Here is a 22643-nt window from a genome sequence, read left to right on the forward strand (position 1 = left end):
AAGTACATTTGAAAATCAAGTTGACATAGCACAAGCTTGGTAAGAGATATTAAGAAATCAAAAAATCAGTCCCTGGGAACTCTTGAGAAAAGTTTGTATTTTATTTGTGGGTTCCTTTTTTCTTTATTCTCAGAAACTGATGTCATTAGAAAATTTGCCATTACATTAGATTATTGGAATTTAACATCTAGAATCATTCTAGAAATCTTAAATGATTCAGCAAGTAAGTAACATATCCCCTTGTCACAGTCAGAATCTGCATAATGGTCCCATTCACACTCATTTACTAGGATAATATTCTCCTTGTCTTTCAATTGATTCTCAGAGAATAATATTAATAATAGCAATAATAGCAGTAATACTGTAGAATGATCATCAACTATCCTTGGAGAACTCCAAAGCATCAAAACTACTCAAAGTTCAGGGAACTTGAGAGTAAGTGAAATGATCTTCATCTTATGAGAAGGGCACAGAGAAGATGAATAAAACTATGAAAGACACACAGCAGTAAGAATCAGGAATAAGTCAAATGCGCTACAAATATGAGGAGGATTATTATTAGAAGGAAGACAGTGGGTTACTCTCTATGGAGAATGGAGCTAGGGAGTAAGAGACTAGGAAATGCTTCTAATAATATTTAGGTAAGAACTTTTTAAATTAATTAATTCATTTATTCATTCATTCCTTTGTTTTCATCCCTTTGCACATGCATTTTTCAAGTTACAAAATTTCCTTCCACCCTCCCTTTCCACTCCCTCCCCTCAGTGGTGAACAGTCAGGTTAGCATTGTACATACATATTTTGATAAACATGTTTAAAGATTAATATTAGTGATTTTTGGTATGAGGAATTAAGATTAAGGGAAAGAGATCCATAAGAGTTAATTTTTGTAAAGTGTTCATATTCTGAAAGGTTGGGTTTTTGTGTGTGTCTGTGTGTGTGTGTGTGTGTGTGTGTGTGTGTGTGTGTGTTGTTTTATTTTATTTTATTTTGTTTTGTTTTGTTATTCTTCCTCTGGATGGGGATAACATAGTCCATAGCTGATCTAATACAGTTGTCCTAGCTCTCTGAACTGCTACTTAGGTAAGAATTTCAAAAAGAATAAGAGATTAAGGGGCGGCTAGGTGGCATAGCGCAATAGTGCATAAAGCACCAGCCTTGGAGTCAGGAGTACCTGGGTTCAAATCAGGTCTCAGACACTTAATAATGACCTAGCTGTGTGGCCTTGGGCAAGTCACTTAACCCCATTTGCCTTGCAAAAACCTAAAAAAAAAAGAATAACAGATTATCTGGCATGGAGCAAAAGTTAGAAGTCTCCAGCAGGATCCCTGAGATCCTTTCAAAGGTCTGTGAGGTTAATACTATTTTCATATTAACATTAAGATTTTTTTAATATCTAGAGAGCTATCTTTTATATAATATTTATAGCTTAATATCAATAGATATAGCCCACATAAGCAAAAGCTCTTTGGCAGAGAGGGTGTGTGTGTGTGTGTGTGTGTGTGTGTGTGTGTGTGTGTGTGTGTGTGATTTTTTTTTTAGAGAATAAAAGGATCCTGAGAACAAAACATTTGAGAATTACTGGCAAAGGAAAAGGGATATTGGGTTTGTAGTACAGACACCCTGAGCTAAAATACTGACTATAATGCTTGGTACCTGTGGGATCTTGAGCATCTTAGAAATAATGGAGGATAGGATTGACCTTCCTATAAGTCTATAATACCTCCACAGTAGGAGCTTAATAAATACTTGACTTGGCTTCTGGATGTACATTAGAGGAAAGCAGATAGTGTATAGAGTGGTTTAGTCATTTAAAATTGGAGGCAGAGGGGGCAGACTGAATGACTGTGTCCCTTTCAATCCCTTTCCAAATAACAGGCACCTCTTGGTATAAATAGAAGAAATACCTACTTAGAAGGAAAATTCCTACTTAGAAGGAAAATGCCTGCCTTTCCTTTCTTTCCTTATTTTAGGGCTGACTTTCAATGTCATTTTGAGATAGGTTTGTCTTGAGCTCTCTGAGTCCTTATTCCCTCTTTGTTGAAACCTCAATTTCAGGATGCTCAAGATCTTCTCTTTCTCCTACCATGAAAGACAAACACCTCACAAAGAGGTGTATTCCAACAGGTTCAAAGTTAAGACCTGGCAGTACATTTTCATAGGATCATAAATTTAGAGCTACAAGGAACCTTAGAAGTTGACTAGTCCAAGCCTCTTATTTTTCAGATAAAGAAAGTAAGACTCAGAGAGGTTAAGGGATTTGCCTAGGTTTATCAGTTAGAAAATATGTCAGGAGGTATAGAAGCAAGGATGAAGTTGGATGAAGTCTATCTGTGGAGATATCTAGATGCCTTTCTTAAAGGATCCTAGAACTGGAAGGTAAGCCAGAGGAAGGCTAGGACAGATGAGGGAACTGAGATCTATCCAAAAGAATAAACTAGTGAAAAACCAGACCCAAATCCTCTGTCTCCATTTCCAGGGCTCTTCTACTGAACTGTGCTGAAGAGGGTAGAAGTCCATAAATGTGAGCAGTAATAGACTGGCAAAAGATTTCTTTATGTACTGGAACCAAAGATAAAAAATGACTGGTAATCAAGAAATTTCCTTAGACAGCCTTGTTCTCAGCTTTGTTCATGGGGTCGCAAGCAATATCCATGAAAGGAGTCAGTTAAAAGCTCTTGAGTGGGAAGACCAAGCTAACAACTGGACCATCAGAATAATTTCAAAAAGTAGAGTCCCTGAGGTCAAATAGTCTTCAGCTTTCATCTATTTCTTGCAAATGATCCTTTTGAGATTCTAGGAAGCACCTTAACCATATTTGTCTTCCATCCCAAATCACCCTCAATTCAACAAACAGCAATGGTTAATGTGAAAGGTGGCAAATTTCATCATAGATTAGAGAGGGGGAAGGGGTCATATGGCTAGCTACTCGATTTTATACTCAGAGGACTAGATACCTGAAAAAAAATTAGACTGGAATAAAAAGAGTTTGGGACAGAGCAGTCCTTCCCAACAAAAACATAAACTGAAGATCTTTAGAAGACATGAGTTTATATTTTGACTGTGATTCTAGATGTGTAAACATAGACAAATCATTTAACCTCTAAATGACTCAGTTTCCTCACCCTAAAATGGATAAAAACATGGATCTGGAATACACTTTGTAAATCTCAAAGCCCTATGCAGATGTTTGCTACTGTTGTTTTCAATATATTGTTACAATTATTATGAAAAATAAATTGCAGGGTGAGTTTCCAAAGGAAATCTAGGGTTTGTTTAAATAATATTATTTATACTTCAGTAATGAGGACTGGGCTGCAATCATTTTAGAGAAAATTGATCAGGAGAGGACAGGACAGAATAGGAGAAGAGAGGAAAGAGGAGGGGAAGAGAAAGAGTAGTTTTGGTAGCAACTAGGAATAAATAAAAGACAGTTATAAAGTTATAGTTTTTGATTTAGAAACAACCTTAGAAATTGTCCATTCTGATCCCCCTCATTTTTCAGATAAGTCCTAGAAATTTAGGGGACTTTTAAAAATTTACTTAAGAAATCAAGTCAGAATTTGAACCCAGACCCTCTGACTCAATCAAGTGCTCTTTCCATCTGATCACATTTCTTTTTCCTTTGATTTCCCTTTTCTATTGACTTAAGTCTGACTCTAAAAGTCAGTCAAATAGATTATTGAAAGGTCCTCATCAAAAAGACCCTTGGGATACCTTCTTTCAACTTAATGAGAAAATTATAGAATCTGTAGCCTTGAAAGGGGAGAGATCATTTATCCAGTCCCCTTTCTAGTAAGATATATAAATAAAATACTCCGGAGAATTGAGAATCTACATATTTTCAAAGATTTCCAAAGAAGGAAACATTCTCTCTTGCATCTTGCAGTGTTTACTGACCAATCCTCATTGGTAATATATTTTAAAAAGTTTGGGAGAGAGTTTCTTGGTAATTTAGCCACTTTTCTTAGACCAAAATCCCCTCATGGAACCCACTCAATGCTTATGTCTTTTAATTGATATTTTATTTTTCCAAATATGTGTTAGGAAAGTTTTTCAACATTTATCCATATATTTATATATATATTTTAAAGCTAAAAACATTTCCTTCCACTGTCCCTTCCCATCCCCCTCCCCTCAATGGCAAATAGATTAATATTGTGAATACACATTTGTGTTAAACATGTTTACACATCAGTTATTTTCAGTATGAGGAATTAGGATTAAGGGAAAGAAATACATAAGAGATATTTTTAAGTGAATGTAGGGAGGTTGGAAGGACATTTTGTAACTTAAAAATATTCACGTGCATATGGATGAAAATAAATAAAAAGACTAAAAAGTGAATATAGTATTCATCAGATTCTGAAGGGTTTTGTTTGTTTGTTTTGTTTTGTTTTGTTTTTCTTCCTCTGGATGGGGATAACCTTGTCCATAGCTTATCTAATAGGGTTGTCTTAGCTCCATAAGTCACTTGTTTGAGTAAAACAAACAGCTGTTTTGTTTTTCCCCAAAGTTGTTTGGGTAAAACAAAATGGGCCAGAATTCCTTAATTCACCTAACTTTTTCTTTGAACAGATCTATAGAGGTGGATTTCTTTTTTTTTTTTAGGTTTTTTTTTTAAGGCAATGGGGTTAAGTGGCTTGCCCAAGGCCACACAGCTAGGTAATTAAGTGTTTGAGGCTGGATTTGAACTCAGGTACTTCTGACTCCAGGGCCAGTGCTCTATCCACTGAGCCACCTAGCTGCCAGTAGAGGTTGATTTCTGAATAAGAAAGTAGAAAAGAGGGATATCCTTGGTCCTAATTCAATAATCAGTTATTAAATATGAGAGAAATAATCACTTGTCTCACTAGGAAGTAGTAATATGTCTAATCCATGCCTTGATTCATTTACTCAAGAGGTAGTGAGTTTTCACTACAAAACTCTGGATAGATTCCACAGCATTGAAAAAAAAAACCTGCTAGAAACCTTTATGAAGCAGCTGTGTAACCCAGAGCTCTAATCTCAGATGTCTTCCCTTTCCTTCATCTTGCTTGTATCTGGTTAAGCATATCTTTCCCCACTTGAGACTTGTCTTCTCCCTCTTCAGTATAGATTCTAAATCCTAGAGTGTTTTCCTCTCTCTCCCCTTCTTCCTTTCCTCTCTTCTCTTGTCCTGTCTTCCCCTGCCCAATTTTCCAATTCTCCTATATCGAGGTATAAACATTATTTAAACAAGGTAAACTAACCTTAAGCAAAGATTGGATGATCACTTGCCATTATTTTGAAGAGGGGATTCCTACTGGACTACTGGTTCTTTTAACCTCCTTTCCACTTTTGAGATTCTATCCTCTCTGCTGAAGGCAAAGAAATTACTAGCTTCTTGACAAGTGTCCAAACAAGCCCAACTGACTACAGAGATGACAGATAGAGGGATGCATGAATTCTTATTCTGTAATTAAGGTCTGATTGTTACTGGAGTGATAATTAATTGATTCAACATTTTATCTTGGGAGAAAAAAACCCAAAATGGAATTGTCTGCTTTTCAGAAGGAGATCAACTCTGGAATTCACTGGAGAGACTGTTGTTTGCCCAGAGAGAACAGGAAGAGTTTTGCACCGTTGCCTCTGTCAACATGTTTTTCAGTGTGTGAGACACATGACTTGTAAAGCTCTTCGAAAGTCAACAAAGGATGTGACCTAGGACTGAGAGGATTGTGGGGATGGCTCCAATCCTCTGGGAGATGAGATTAAATGCTTGCATTGGGGATTTAAGCAGCCCGAGAAAACTTTCCTGGCTTTCTTTAACAGAGAATACTCACACTTTGTACTTTACAACATCATTGTGGAGAAAGTCATTTGGAAACCTTAAGGTATCATTTGAGTCTGTGGTTTAAAAAATTTTACTTTAATCTTTTCAAACAATAAAATCTATTTTCTTCCTTTTCTCCACTCATATTAAAAATAAACTTTTATTGCATTCAAAATCAAGCAAAACAAATTCCCACTTTGGTCATGTTAAAAAAAATTCTCATTCTGTACTCTGAATCTATCTCTGTCAAGAGGTGCATAGTATGGTTTTTCTGTCCTCTGGAATCAAGACTGGTCATTATATTGATCAGAGTTGTTAAATCTTTCAGAGTCATTTGCCTTCTTAGTGTAATTATTACTTCCCTTCTCTGAATCTTATTTCTAAATATTATTAAATAGAAGTGGGAGAATTTGATAAATTACAATATTAGCTTTAATATTTGGCTAACAAATGTTCAGGTGTATAAAATTAATCCCATCTCTGTCCCTTACTACCTGTGTGATCTTGAGTACAAGCTCTCTAGGTATCAGTTTCCATAGCTAAAATATAAAGGGGGTTCAGGAACTCAGATTTGAGGGGCTCTTCTCTAAATTTGTGATTCTATAAACAGGACTACTTTTTGTTAATACTGCTAGATCAGGAGAGTTTGAGAAGCATCGATTTCTCTATAACCTGCAGCACTGGGGTCTGCTATTAACCTGGGATAATGACAGGATTCTCCTGCCTCGAAATGTTAATTCTATGGGCTTTTTCACTACTTAGGTCTTGGAATTTTTCTCTCTTTAAGTGTCTCCTTTGGCTTTAGGAGGAATTAATAAGAGCTGATATTTATAAATTATTTTAAGATTTGCAAAATGCTTTGCTGACATAATTTTATAAGTTTTTTCACTAATCATGTGAGGTAGGCATTGGATAGGTACTGTTATTCCTATTTTATAGTTGAGATTTAGAGAGATTAAGGGTCTTTTGTCCTGGTCACATACCTAGAGAATTTTAGAGGTGAAATTGTAACTTAGATCTTACAGGCACCCTCCACTATACTTCCATACTGACTTTCCATTCATTGATTCAACTCCATGACCACAAAGTCCTTCCAAAATTTTAGATTTGGCGATTTTCCAATTCTAATTTAAACAGCAGGTCAGATCTTAAGCTAGGAGCATCAAGATTGGTCAGTCAGTCAATATTAATAATATATAGTCATTGTGTTAAGCATGGGGGATATAAAGGAAAAATAAAAGTCCTGCTCTTAAGGAGCTCACAGTCTAATGATGGAGACAACTGTAAACAATTATGTATTAACAGACTGTGGACAGAATAAATTGGAAATAATCAAAAAGGACTTTAGTAAAAGTTTCCTATAGAACAGAGATTTTAACCAGGACTTATAGAAACTAGTGAGGCCAGGAATTGGATGTGAGGGAGAGAATTCCAGGGGCAGGGACCTGCCAGTGAATATGTCTGAAACTTGGAGGTGGAATATTTTGTTTGAGGAATAGATAAGAGATCTGTGTCAATGTGTTGTAGAGCATGGTGGGGATAATGTATCTTAAGCCTTAGTTATCAGTTAGGGACTTCAGAAAAGAGTAGATAACAGCCACCAGAAAGCTAGGCTAGAACCCAAATAGGTATTTTGGGGATGGGGGAGGGCACTTGGGTGGGAAGAACATGATCCTTATAGGTGATGTAGGAAATTTTTAATGACAAACTCATTCAACTGTATTACCTTAGATGTGTCACTCAAATAAGAGAATATTATAATTGGAAAGAACCTGAGAAGTCATCCAATCTAACTCTAAGGGTATTAGATAATCTAGTACAGAGGTTCAAATTTAGAGCAGCAAAATACTCTAGTGAGGTCTAAACCAGATTAAAATGTAATTGAAGAATATTTATCAAAATGAACCAAAGTGTAAAACAACATAGATTATTTTAACTTGTGGTCTTTGAAGTCAATATGATTCCTATGAAGATCTGTTTTCTATTTGAGTTTGACACCACTGATCTAAAATTTTTGTATTATGGATAATATATCTACTCCCAGATTAAATGCACCAGGAAGGTAGAAATCATGATTCAGTGATTCCTGAATCTCTTTGCTACACCTAACACACCATTTTGCAATTAATAATAACTCATCTTTATGACTTTTAAGAAAGGCTTGTAAAGTATTTTACCTTATCAGATAGTATCTTAGACAGGAGTTGAACCCAAATCTTCCTGATGCTCTGTGTACTATAACATGATGCCTCGCTAATAAATGAGTGTTTTCTAATGAATATATCTTGTAGTACAACTAGAAACATTTACAAATTAGAAAACTGAGAAATAAACTTTCCTAATGCTGAGCCAGTTAAACACAGAGCCAAGATTTTGTGTCTTCTACACCAGTGTCCTCTCTATCACAGTTATTCTCCTTGAATGTAAATCTTCTCAATCCAACCAACCTACTTTCCTTTTGCTTTATAACATTCAAAATCTAAATCTTCCACGGAGAGGTGGCTTTTTAGGATGAGTTATATTCAGTAAATGACTCAAAATTGGGTATTGGGGATTTCTCAACCAGGATGATTCTTGAACTAAACCATAGACATTCACAGAGTTGAGAGTTTTGACACCACTTATCTCTTGTTCACTGGTGTGAGCCTTCTGGTTGATATAAACAACAGCTTTTTATTTAGATTTCTATCTTCAAGTTTCTTCTCTTGCTACACAGTTCTGAAACAATCTTCCTATAGCCCAAGTTTGATAGTGTTACTTCCCTACTTAAGAACTTTCAGTGAATCCATATTTCCTTTAGGATAAAAGACAAACTGTTTAATCAGGGATCAACCAGACTTTCCAGGTTTATTGAATATTCCTTTCATTCATATTTCTCTCTCCATTTCCCAGATCCATGCTTTGGTACTAATTTTGTATTTCAGTCTCTTAGAATCCTTAACTTCCTTAAATTCTGTTTATGCTCCCCCTCCCATTGGAAACCATTTCCAATCAACTTGGTTGCATTTACTTACCTCCCTTTTCAAATGATCATATATATGCATTTCTGTTTGCTTTCCCTAGTAGAATATAGATTTCTTGAAGGCAGGGACTATTTTTTTTTTTGGTTTTTCTGTAACCAATGCTTAGCACAGAGCCCTGCAGGTTATTGGTGTATAATAAGTATATATATATATTGGATTGCATCAGACCAACCCAGATGCTTTGTTTTTTCATATTTAACTATTTCTCTCTTGGCTGCTGGTTTTATATGCTGTTCATTCCAATTGTTGTTAGCCAACATTGGAGAACCATTATTCTGATCATCCTCGTTGGGAGACGAACAATATGGCAACCTTGGATCTTGGAAATCTATCAAAGTCGTGGGAAAATGGCATCTGTTTGGAGAGATTTCTGTCGTTGTTGTAGAAATTTGGCTTGGAGCCGACAATTGAAAAGGAAGAACAAATGTCTGTACTTCTGAGTCCCTAGAGACCCAGGTTTACATCAGGGCTACAAAACCTGCAAGAGGCTCAGTGACTGGCTTACCTTTGGGGAAGAGAAACAAGAGCCAGTTTTCAAGCTGCCCGGCAGATGGAACATGAGAGCTAGGCTGACTTGATTGTTCAAGCATGAGCCGTGTCTAAGTCTGGAGGAATATCCCCAGAGGTTTGAAGTGGAAATGCAGACTTGATCCAGGATTGCACTATAGATTGAGTCAGAATGTTTTCAATCTTGGCTGGATATGAATTTACTGACATTTTCATTGTTGAACTGGTGTTTCTGTAGTGATTCAGTGTGAGGTGTGGAGAAAAATCAATAGGATCCAGGTTTTAACTCTCTCTTTTCTCTCTGTTTATCTGTCTCTGTCTCTGTCTGACTCTGTCTCTCTTTCCTTCTTGACTTCAGAGAGGAAAAATGACGTACAGAGAGAGGACAGGAGACACAACCAAGAGACTTGATTATTTGGGATCTGAATGAATTTTTAAAACTGGCTTTGGATCCTGTCTCAGATATTTACTAGCTGTGAGACCTTGAGCAAGGCACTTCATCTTAAAGCCTCAACTTCCTCATCTGTAAAATGGGGATGATAGCATGTGTACCATGTGTACCAAAATTTGGAGAATTTTACAAAGCTGGAAGCCTCTAAGAGTTATTGCAGAACTGTTTTCCTCCTTCTCCATTTACTATTGTTGTGATTCTTTGGTTTCACTTTCATGATCTTTCTCTTCCTGTCCTGCATGTGAGGCAGAGTTCTTCTGTCCTTGAGACCTGACTTGGGGGCAACTCGTGGATAGAGCACCAGCCCTGGATTCAGGAGGACCTGAGTTAAATCCCATCTCAGACACAATAATTACCTAGCTGTGTAACCTTGGACAAGTCATTTGCCTACACTGTGTTGCCAAAAAGAGAGAGGGAGGGAGAGAGAGAGAGAGATTGATTTCTGCCTTAAGGACAAAAGGTGAATTCAGAGTCATTTTTGAGGAATTATTTAGGTGACTAGACAGAAAAAAGGTCCAGTTATCGTTGCAGATTCAGAATGGAAATCCCATTAGAAAACTAAGAAAGGAGAGTAAAAGAACTGATAAGCTTGGTATCCATTTTCAGAGAAAGAGAAAAAAAATAATCCATAAATTCACAAGCAAGCCCAGAAAACTGAATAGTGAGGTGGAAGGTTATAGACAAGTTTGTTATATTTTTCACTGCTTTAAAAATATTTGTGTCTGATGGATTGTGTGAAATGTTAATGTTTGTGAAGGAGGGAACTAAGGAAGTCAAGACCACAGCCGTCTAACACAGTGTCAATCTACCTCTCTTAGGTGGGAGGTGGAGGATTGGGGAAGAATGCTGATTTCTGTACTTTGCTCAGATATATTTCCAAATGGGACACTGTTGATACATTTTTTTTTCTTATTTTTTGGTAGGAAGGGGTGGTATTTTCTGGAGGCAAATTTTAACAAATTCCCCCCCAGTCTACACTGAAACTTATCTAATCAAGAGTTTGCAAAGCCTTTTCTTTCTTATCTGGGCCCCATGGTCCCTCACTGCGCCCCATTTACCAGAAGCTCATTATTTGCTTTTGGAAAGAAGTGAAAAAAGGGGCTTTATTATGCAAGGATCATCTCCCTGGAGATCAAAGGTTCTAAAGAAAACCAGAGTTGGTGCTCTGTGTGTCTGATGGTATAAAATTTAAAAACACAATCTTGTTTTGTTTTCTATATAGAGAAAAATTCAATGAAAACATGAGGCTTATTTGATATTTATTTGGTTGATATTTTAGTAGGAAAATAGAGAATCTGGTGATCCTGGGAAAATACTACTTGTATTCAGATTATTTTAACTATCATGTTTAAAGCACATTCTATATTCTAGGTACTGTGTTGAGTAAGCAGGGATGAGAAGACAAAAATTAAACAGATCTTGCCCTCAAGGAGAAGGACATAGGAAAATAAATAAATACAATTTTTTGAGATGTTGTTTCTGAAGAAGACAAATGATAATATATAGACAAAGAAGCAAATACAATTTTTTTTTGGTGATTCTGCTTCCTAGAAAACTAATGACATCATGACTTAGGTTTAAGTGAAGCAGAGTGCCACACTTTCTCTTCCAGAGTCATTGAAGGGCAGTGGCAAGACAAAAGTCAGAATGACTGGTGATGTCCCTGAATGCAGTGCCTTAGGTCTAAGTTTTAGTCTCCTTCATGGCTATTTGAATAATTTGTTCTCATTCCCTTATTCTGTTAGGGCAGTCTTCACATTTGCTCACCTACTGGTTTGAGATTCATCTACAGAGACAGTTTTACTATGGTGTTTTTGATTTGCTTCCCATAGATACTTGGAGCCACATGTGAGAGCTGGGTGAAAAAGTGGAGATTTTCTATTTTGTTCTAGAGGCAATAGGCAGTCACTGAAGCTTCTTGAGCAGGGAGTAAGATGGAGAGACTAATCCTTTAGGAATATCCATTTGGCAGCTTTTTAGAGGATGACTCTGCCTTGGGAGAGATTGGATGTAAAGAAGCTATCAATCACATAACAGTAGAAGGGGTGAGACAGATCCTGAATTGAAGTAGTGACCCTAAGAGGGAAGGGGAAAACAATATAGATTTGTTTTAGAGGGGTTTTTTAAGCCTGGCAGAAGGAAGAATCATGATGTTTTAGCTGTCTCTAAGTAGTTGAAGGGGCTGTCACTTAGAAGGGGTGTTATAAATGTACTCTTATCTTAATGGAGTCTTAAACTGACAAAATGACCCGCTGGTTATGTGATTCTTAAGGTAATTTAGCAAAAGTATTTCCATTTTTTTCAGATTCAGGGAGGGGGAACTTAGACCTTTTTTACATTTGAATATAAGCTTCCTTCAAGAAAGGATTATTTTATTGATTACTTTTGTAGCCCATGGTCTAGTCTAGGGACTATCACATAGTAGTCATCTAATTACCTGCTTGTTGATAGGGGATGGATTGTTAGGAATGATTTACTTAGAATTGACCCCCCAAAACCCAAACTTCTGTTCTAGAGACCTCAGTTTCCTCACCTGTAAATGACACTATCCAGTGTCATTAACATTCTTTGAATCTATCAATTCATGAGTGGTATTCACCAAATTGTGTGGGAAGTTGTATGCAGGAACCTAGTCCAATGTGTTGGTCCTGGTCATGCCCAGAATCTTGTCCAGACTAAATTGGAGCTGAAAACCAGAGTAAACATGATTCTTTGGGCCCAAAAGATCATTCCTTGGTCCTTTGGAAACTGAGGTCTGCTTGTCACCCTTTAGCTAGTACTTCCACTGAGCTATGCTTTGAAGCAGCTTCATAACTCCTAGAAACCAAGGAAGCTGCCTGAAAAGTCACTCTTCCCTGAACACAATTTATTTTCTCCTCTGAATTAAATTCTTTACTCTTGACTTGGGGCCACTATCTGTCGAATAAGTTGCACTTTGGGCCTGTTGGATCTTCTTTAAAATGGGGGTGCCTCTCCAGGGGGTGATTGAATATGCTAACTACAGAATCACATCTCCTCAGACTACAAATCCTCTATCTAACATCTCTGTCAAGGCTTCAAGTGAGGGGGAACCTGTTACCTCTGGCAGCGCTCCATGTTACTTTTGGAAAGTGCTAATTATTAGGATTTTTTTTTCAGCTGTGTTGCTCTAATTCTCCTTTATCCTGGAGTAGGTCATGTGAATTTGTAGGAGAAATGCATAATGAATTTGCAGTCCTGCTCTGGAACCCAGAGCAGAGAGGTAGCGTTTGCAGATGGTGATGCTCCATTGTTTAGCCAAACAGTATCATCACTTTCATTCCACAAATCTTCCCGACATCCTTAGTTCTATTCAGGTCACCACTATCCTTCCAAATCGACATAATCCTCAGCCTGAATCATCATTGACTCCACCTCTGCCCCTCTATCTAATCAGTTCCCAAATGTTGTCTTCTCTATTTCCACACCACCCTATGCATGCATGCCCTTTCTATGACTCTTGCAACCTCTGTTTTATCATAGGGCCTCCTCACCTCTCACCTGGCTGACTGCAAAGGCTCCTAATTGGTTTCTCAGTTTTCAGTCTTTCTACATAGCTGTCAAACCGGTATTGTTAAAAGATATACTTGACCGTGTCCCTCTCCTATTCAAAAATCTTTAGTGCCTTCTAATGACATTATGAGAAAATGCCAACTCCTTATGCTGGCATTTGAAGCCCTCTAAAATATTATTCTTATCAATCTTTCCATTCTTGAATATTATTCTGTGTCAAACACTCTGTGTTTCAATCAAACTATTCTACTCACTATTCTCTGTGCATAACTTCCACTTCTGGGCCTTTGTACAGGTTATCCCTCTTGTCTGGTTACACATACCTTCCTCACCTCCACCTCCTAGGGAACCCATCATCTAGGGACTTTGAAGTAAGCTACTTCAAAGCATAGCTCGGATGTTCCCTTCCACCTCTCTCTCTCTCTCTCTCTCTCTCTCTCTTCTTCCTCTTTCTTTCTATCCTATCACTTCACCTTCTTTATGTTCCCCTTCTCCTCCCTCCTTCCCTCTCTCCCTTTCAATTATTTTGTATTTCCTAGCATGCTTTGCATTTATCTGTGCAATGTTTTGTTACACATACATGTCTTTGTTGTCTCTGCCATTATATTAACTTTTTGAAAGTAAAGATCCTTCCTCCCTGCTTCCTTCCCTCTCTCCCCCCCTTTCTTCTTCCTTCCTTCCTTCCTTCCTTCCTTCCTTCCTTCCTTCCTTCCTTCCTTCCTTCCTTCCTTCCTTCCTTCTTGTAATCTCACTGTCTGACACAGTATTTAATAATGCTTGTTGTTTTATTGAAAACAAAGTATTTTATTTTATTAGCAATAGGGAGATGTTGAGGATTTTAGGTTGGATGTTAAGGTCTTTGAGGGATGAAGGCTATCATTTTTGCATGTTTTATTGATATTCTTTTCTTATTTTTTCCCCATTTCCAGTACTATTCATTTGCCTCTCCCCTTCTCCCTTCCAGTCCAGTCCCTCTTTGTTATGATAACAAATATAGTCAGGTACAATAAAATCACACACCAGCCATGTCTCAGTCTCCCACACATAGAAGTTCCTTCTACCCTGCTAGTCCATCATCTTGTGGGAGAGAGAAGGGAGGCCTGTCTTTTTAATTCCTCTCTGAACGCATGAGAGGTCACTTCATTGAACATAGTTCTGTAGTCTGTCAATGTTGCTTTTGTTTGTACTATTGTGGTCACAGAACACTGGAATAGAGAGACACCTTTCTCTGCCACAGGAAATCCCCCTTGTGTGTCTGGGTGACTGCTACCTACAATGCTTCTGAGGGTGAAACACAGAGGAAGCTAAAGAAAATAAAACACTAGTTGGTTTTGCCTTGCTGAAGTTCAGAAGAGGTACTAACTGATAAGAGTCCCTGGTAAAGAATGATGTGTAAAAACAAGTTTCCTTGAGCTGAGCCTAGGGTTTTATTTTGCTGAGCCATCTTGGGACCAAGAGGAAGACCATGGCAAAGCAGCCTCTCAGAGGCCTTGTCCAAACTTGGGACCCAAAACATGAGTCATTTATCAGCAATTCTAAATTAACAAATTTCACATTAGGGACCTCTATTCATATCAGTCACTGAGTCCCCACAGTGAGTAATGAGATAACATTGTTGAATGACTGCTGTATAGAACCTTGTGCTGCAAAATGAAGGGGGAGATAGTGAAGATTATGATTTACTCAAGTCCAGACTATCGATTTACAGGGACTGACTTTGGGAGCGTTTCATTTCATAGCTCATATTTTGCAAATAATGTTTCTTCCAGAAAGCTCATTAACATGTGATTATTGCTTATTTGGTCCTTCTTACAGTCCTATGAGGGAATCAAGGCAGGGATTTTAATTTCCACATTAAAGATGAGAAAAGAAGGCCACTGAGGTGTTATGTAGATTATCCAAAGTAGACAGCTAGGGTCAGCACCTAGGTCTCTTAATTCTAAATCTGGTGCATCATCATCGTCATCTTCAAATTGATATCTTTTATATCACCATTTTTTCAAATATCATTCCCATTCCCAGTCCCAGAGAGTCATACATCACAACAAACAATAAAGAGAGTGGAGAAGATGTTACTTCAAAGTTTTCCTGGCCATTGTAATACTAATAGCTAATATTTATATAGCATTTTAAGGTTTACAAACTACTTTGAATATATATATATATATATATATATAATTTGATCTTCATGATGATTCTAGGGGATTATTGTCCCCATTTTATGATTGAGGAAACTGAGGCTGGATAAGATTGAGTGACATATTTAGGGTTACACAATTAATAAAATGTTGTGGATTAGATCTTAGAATTTCCTGATAAATCAGAGAAAGAATAAAAGTTCTTTTTAGGGTGGTGGCTGGAGAAAAAGGTAAGGTGCAGGAGAAGTAAGGATTCTGGAATGAGAAGCTGGAGAAGAAGTACTCCAGAAGGTGTGCGAGGAGCTCTAGAAGTGGGAACTTCTGGCAATGTCCTAATATTTACCTTTTATTCCCATTTCCCTCCCCTCATATATGTAACCCAAGGGTTTTTCTGCTTACTTTCTCCAGTCCCCACATGCTTTGTTGACCAGGCTTTCTTTTCCTTCCTTGCTCATTGCAGCACAGACCACAGTCTCATATCATTTAGGGGATTTTTGAGGCGATTGGTTTGCTAGTAGAAAACAGGCAGGGGACAGAATACACTTAATGGGCTTACCTTCCTTTTTTTTTTTTAATTTAGACACTAAGAAGAGAGTTTTTACATGTTTATACTAATGAAGTCCTAAAGATGGCAGGAGGATTCTCCTGTATTTCCCAAGAATAGCAGACCCTTGACTTTTGCAAGCCCCTATAAGAGTTAGTGGTACAAAAGTTTTCTGGGAGTGGTCTGGGTGGGGTGATAGCCTAGATATTGAAAGTCCAAACTCCCTTTAAAGTCTCTTGCCTGAATCCTCCAATTACTATTCTCTCCCTTCCATATTCTCACTGATATTTATTTCATACATTTCTGTATTTACTTATAGCCCTCTCAAGACTTGCCCAATGAGATTGGGGTTAAAATTTGTGACACTAGTTTGGCAGGTTAGTCTCTTTGACAAGTCTCTCTTGTCCCTGTGAGATTCACTCTTGACCCTTTGGATATAATCAGAAAATCACTGCTCTGACAACATGTCTAATGCCTTTAGCAGGATTCCAGTTCTTGGAGGGCAGAGACATCTCACTTTGGCACATATATCCCCATTACATAGCCCACTGACTGGTACATAGTGACGCTTAAGTGTTTATTGATGTCTTACTTCAGATACCTATATGGCTTAAGGTCCCTGTCTTTCAAGAGGGCAACAGTTGGCAAATGGAGTTCCATGCTCCACTGAATCAGTGAAGGTCATTATTTCAGCTAATATTCTCTCCTCTCTGTAAGGACTAGTTTAACTGGAAAGAATCTAAAAAAATATTTTTTCCTTTGGAAAGCTACCATATCGTTGGATTGGGGAATCATTTGAATTTTTATTTTTGGTGGTTTATTTTGGAAGGGCAATGTGAAATAGTGAAAAAGACCTGAACTTGTATTTAGAGAACAGAACATAATAGAACAGAACAGAACAGAACAGAGCAGAGCAGAGCAGAGCAGAGCAGAACAGAGCAGAACAGAACAGAACAGAACAGTGCAGAGCAGAGCAGAGCAGAGCAGAACAGAACAGAACAGAACAGAACAGAACAGAACAGAACAGAACAGAAGGATCTGGGTCTGGTTCTCAATTACCTTTCTGATCTTGGGCAACTCATTTAAATGTCACTGAACTACCCTTCATCTATAAAACCAATGGGATCTAAGATCCTTTCTTCCCTATGACTCTATTAAATTGAACCCCTTTATAGAGGGGTTACCTGGGATCATAGACTAAGTGTCAGAAGTCTCCATAGAGATTATTTATTCCAACCCCCTCCCAAAAAATTACCATACTTCCCCATGTATAAGTCACACCCTTTTTCAAAAAATGTGGGGTCTAAAAACTGGGAATGTCTTATAAATGGTTGTAGAATTTTTTTACTTGCATTTCCCACTTTTTTGTGCTTGTTGTCTTTGAGCTCATTGTTTCACATTAATTACAAGTACATTAAGTTACATTTTGCCATGTTCTACCAAGAAATGACTCAGGAAAGATTTTTGTCCAGTGCCGAATTAAAGTTCAAAGTGATCCAGTTTGCAAAAGTGAATAGAAGTCGTGCCGCTGAATGTCAGTCTGGTCCTTCTCCAACTGAGAAAACAATCTGAGACTGACTCCAGGAAGAATAAACGCTACTGAAAATACCATGACAGAAGAAGGCAAGCAAGTCAGCCAAATGGCCTGAGTTAGAGAGGGAATTGAAGAGATGGATTGAAGAGCAAAGGAACATTGGAATTCCTGTGTCCACAAAGATGGTTCAGCAGGAGGCCAGAAGAATTCTGATGAGAAAGAAGTGACTGATTTCCAAGGAGGACACAACTGGTGCTTCAGGTTCATGAAACAGAATGCACTAAGCATGCATCAATGCACCAGAATTGCCCAGGGTTTGTTTGTGGTCAACCCCAGACCAGAGCCCAGGCAGGAAAACTGTCAGAGTCTCTCCTAATACAGTGATTTATCATCAAACTGATGAGGTATTAATTTTATGATGAATAACATTTGAGTTCAATAACTTTATGTGATATGTATATTTTTTTCAGATTTTGTGCCCCAATATTAATGTGTATCTTCATGAACTAGAAAATCAGTAATAAACTCAAATATTTCCATGTATAAAATAAACGAGAAACTTGTAATTTCTTTTAAATTGCAGTGGTTCTTGGGACCCCTTTTACTCTCTTAAAAAATATTGAGAACACTTCCAAGAGTTTTTGTTTATATCTCAATATTTACTTCATTAGAATTTAAAATGTTTCATTCTTATGAAAAAAAAAGTTTTTATATCTTGGACCCAGTGAAAGGTCTTCACAATATTTTAAGAATCATTATGGTTCTATTATATATCATATATATTTACATATGTAATTACATACATAATTTGCATGCTCATATATATATATATATATATATATATATTCTACACAGATATAATTCAATGTGATAGCATTATCAGAACAAATGCTTCACTGGGCCTGGTATCAGGAAGACTTGAATGTAAATCTTCCCCCACATATTTGCTAGTTGTTAACTCCTGTCTGCCTCAGTTTCCTCAACTATAAAATGGGGATAATATCACATATCTTCTAGGGTTGTTGTTAGAATCAAATGGTATAATATTTGTAAAAGACTTAGCATAGTATCTAATACATAGTAGGACTTAATAAAGGCTAATTCTCTTCCCCTTCACTTCCCTCCCTTTCTGAACTTTTTTTCTTTTCTGTGTTTTTCAAATACTTCATTGACCATTTTCTACTCTTTTTCAGTAGTGCAACATCACTATCACTCTCTGAATGTCCTCTTAACTCTCCTTCCCATTAATCAAAGCCCCCTCAAAGTCCAACAAAATAAATTTGTGTTATATGTCTGAAAATATCTCATTTTGCTCCGGCAGAATCACTTTTCCAGTAAAAGGTGGTCAACATGTTTCAAGGAATCTTCTGGAGTCAGGACTGGTTACTTGCATTGATCAGAATTCTTAAGACTTTCAACAGTGTTTTCCTTTATGACTCTGGAGTTATTTATATAATAGCTTTTTCTAGTTCTACTCATTTCATTATGTATCTGTTCAGAGAATTTATCACAGATTTCTTTGAAACAATCCCTTTTGACATTTTCTATGAACCAATAAAATTTCATTTCAATCATATATCATGATTTGTTCAGTTGTTCACCAGTTGATGAATACGTCCCCTTTCCGGTTTTTGCTGCAATGCAGTCTTGTGATACATATTTCCCTTATATGACTCCATTTATTCTGTCTTTGATCTCTTTTGAGTATATGCTACTTAATAATATTGCTGCATTCAAAGAGTATGTTACAAATTGTTTTCTAGAATGGATGGACCAATTCCAACTCTATCAACAATGCCTTCCATAAATTCACCAATCTGACATCTAGGAGTTGAAACTTCAGAATTGTTTAATTTTTAATTTTTCTTATTATATGTGATTTGAAACATTTTTTTCCTATCAGTGGTGATTGTTGTTGTTCAGACATTTCAGCTTTGTCTGACTCTTCATGACTCCATTTGGGGTTTTCTTGGCAAAGATACTGGAGTATTTTACCATTTCCTTTTCTAGCTCATTTAACAGATGATGAAACTGAGACAAACAGGGGTATGTGACTTGCCAAGGGTCATATAGTTAGTGTCTGAGGTCCAGGATTATGGGTATGCTCTTCCTCCTTTCTTTTTTTTTCCTCCTTTCTTATAAAGCCCAATTTAAACTACACTTCTTTTTCTTATTCTAACATCTTTAATGTCACAGTAAATCACACAGGTTACTCAAGTCCAATCATTTTTTTTGATAGCATCCTCTATTCTATTTTTTGTTATCATGTGTTTTAGTCTGCTCATACACACCGGATTTGGCATAGCAGATAAGTGTTCTAGACTTGGAGAACCTGATTTTGAATTCTAGCTCTGACATTTAATAATTAATTTTAAGCATTAGTGCTTAAATATTTATATCCTTCCTTCTTTGCTTCCTTTTGTTCTCCAATGGAAGTCACATCATCTCTCTGTATTTCAGGTAGCTCTTTATGACTTAAATTATTTAGCCATAAACAGTTTGCAATTTGTATTAGGGGAACACAGTTTAGACACTGGGAGTAAACCTTTCTCCTTTCTGGGGAAATCCATAAATCCTTTCTTGAACAAAATGTGGCTAATGATACTTGGCTTATTTAGAGTTGCTAATTGTGGGGAAAGTTACTCAAAAACTGATGTGTTACCCAAATCTAAGCTTTTTTGGTTTTGTCCTGTATGAACTTGGGTAAATTACTTAACCTTCCTAGGCCCATTTGCTTATTTGTAAAATGAGTTAAGATTAAATGACCTATGATGTTTCTTGTAGTTCTAAATCTTTAACTCTATGACCCCATTACTTAATTTTTCTGGGTCTCTGTTTCCTTATCAGCAAAATAAGGGAGTTGGATTGGAAGCTTTTCCATGTCTCTTTAGCTCTAAATGTATGATCTTGTCTTCGTCACTCCTTGGGACTCAGTTTTCTCATCTTTAAAGTGAAGGTATTGGATTAAATGACCTCTGCTGCTCCTTACAATTCTAAGATTAGAATTTCTCAGATACTGCACTCTTACATTTTCATTTATCTTTTGATATGTACTATTGGTTGAAATGGAGATCACTCTAAAATTAAAACAAACAAACAAACAAGTCCATAGATAAAAAAAGAGAAAAATAAGACTAATTATAATCTGCATTTTAGTTGTATAGAAAAATGTCCCTTGTAGCTGGACCAACAGGCTGCATGTCCTTTCTTCCTAATTAGGACATGTCATCCTCTAAGGTTGAGATCTCTCTCCCCGAGAGCCTAGCCCTATAGTATATATTTAATAAATACTTTTTCTAATGGAATGAAAAAATCCACAAAGTCCTAATTCCTATTCAGTGTCCTTGCATGACCACCAGCTGCTCCCTTCTGGCCCATAAGAACATGAAGGAAAAGAAGCTGCATCCTTTTAGACCCCCCCCCCCACCCCCCGCCTTCCAGACCTCCTCTTTTGTGCATCAGGATCAGAAAGGTTCTTTCATCTCAACTGAAATCACAGGAAGCCAAGCAACAGACCCCATGAAGAGGAGCCGTTTCCCCTGCTTGGATGGTCTCCAGGTAGAATTGTGCTGGGAGCAGAATTTTTTCCTGCCCTAAGAGGGAGCCCCAGCCTCATCTATGGCTTAACAGAGTTATGCTGCAGAAGAGAGAAATCCCCCAGCCTAGAGATTGATTACATGTGTATTTCTCCACTTCTTTTCTTCCGTGTCTATAACTAGCAATAATCCTTTACAGGACCTGCTCTACCAGCACCATCTGTCCTGGGAATCTTCTGGACCTTTCCTACCTCCTTCTCTGACAGCCTGGGCAGAGAGCCTACAGGCAGCAACCCTCCCCCTCCCCATACATCCCTTTCCTATCCTTCTATCTAGGGAATAGTTTATTTGAAATTTGATTCTTCATTTCAGCTAGCCTGACAGAGGGCCCTCGCTTTATAGCTCTGATCTATAATTTACCTGAGGATTTGGCTGCTTCATTTGCCCTTCCCACAGCTGTCCTCCAAAAAGTAGACTGGGGACTCTGGCTAGCTGCTGACATTTATCATATGCTTATAGATAATAGAGCTGAAAGGGACCTTTGAGATCACCTTATCCAGTCTCCCCTTCTTCAGGCAGGTAAGGTATTATTATCTCAGTTTCAGAGATAAGGTGACCCAGGCCCAAAGAGGTTAAATAAATTACCCAGGGTCACAAGCTAATGAATGTTAAAGGACTAGCTTCCAGTCTCTAGCTTCACAGGGAGAGCAAATAATGGAACCAATTTTATAATATATATAAGAAATCTAGGAAGACAAAAAGACTATGGAGGAAAATTTCTCCCCTTCTCACTACCATTTGCCTCCTTCCCTTGCCTCTCCTTCTCCCCCCCCCATCTCTGTATCCTTCCCCTCTTCAAAAATCAATTAAAGGATAATAGAAAAGACTGACTCAAGCAGATGACCAAGACAAGCTAGGCTAAGATTTCATTTCCATCATGGAAAAAGATGTGTTTTTCCCCCCCTTTTTGGAAACATCACATTTAGAGGACCTTGCCTTGAAGAAGGCCTTCTCCCAGTAAAATCATCAGAACTGACTAAAGAGAGATTTCTCTAAATATAAATTTTAAAATCTAAAACAAAGAGATTTCTCTAAAGATAAATTTTAAAATCTAAAAGTACCTTAGTCATCATCTTGTCCAACATTTGAATGAGAGCAGAAATTCCTTCAACAATATCATGGAAAAATCATCCATCCTTCTACTTTTACTTTACTTACAGCAAGGAAACTATAATATCTATGGGCCATTTTAGGCAGGTAGGTGATGAAGTGGATAAAACACCAACCCCGGAGTCAGATGGACTGACTTCAAATCCATCTTTCAGAGAGACCTTTATGATGCCAGGCAAGTCACTTAACCCTGATTGGCTCAACTCCAGGCCCATCCTCAGTCATCCTGATTCAAATCTGGCAAATGGAGTCAGATGATTCTGGAGGAGAAAGTGAGGCTGGTGATTTAGCACAGCAACCCCTCAAATCCAATTTGCAAGCTTGTCATGACATGACATCACTTCACTGATGTCCTGGTCTTCTTTGAGAATGAAGGGCAAATAATATCATCATCATCATCATCATCATCATCATC

At 37.4% G+C, this 22643-nt stretch overlaps 1 protein-coding gene across 4 annotated transcripts in view; it reads right to left on the bottom strand.

Annotated features, from left to right (window-relative positions):
- Positions 1-22335, bottom strand: part of LOC141520986 (rap1 GTPase-GDP dissociation stimulator 1-like) — a 122062-nt gene extending 99727 nt beyond the window's left edge. For 2 of the 4 annotated variants that reach the window (XM_074233016.1, XM_074233017.1), the window contains exon 1: positions 22180-22335. The gene's annotated coding sequence lies outside the window, so the exon portion shown is untranslated. Of the gene's footprint in view, positions 1-15843; positions 15956-20550; positions 20600-22179 lie in introns of all 4 variants that reach the window. The other 2 variants (XM_074233019.1, XM_074233018.1) reach the window with 2 other exon arrangements.
- Positions 22336-22643: the final 308 nt, after the last annotated feature.

Source organism: Macrotis lagotis, chromosome 4, assembly GCF_037893015.1.
Source record: "Macrotis lagotis isolate mMagLag1 chromosome 4, bilby.v1.9.chrom.fasta, whole genome shotgun sequence".
In the NCBI taxonomy this organism is placed as follows: Eukaryota; Metazoa; Chordata; class Mammalia; order Peramelemorphia; family Peramelidae; genus Macrotis; species Macrotis lagotis.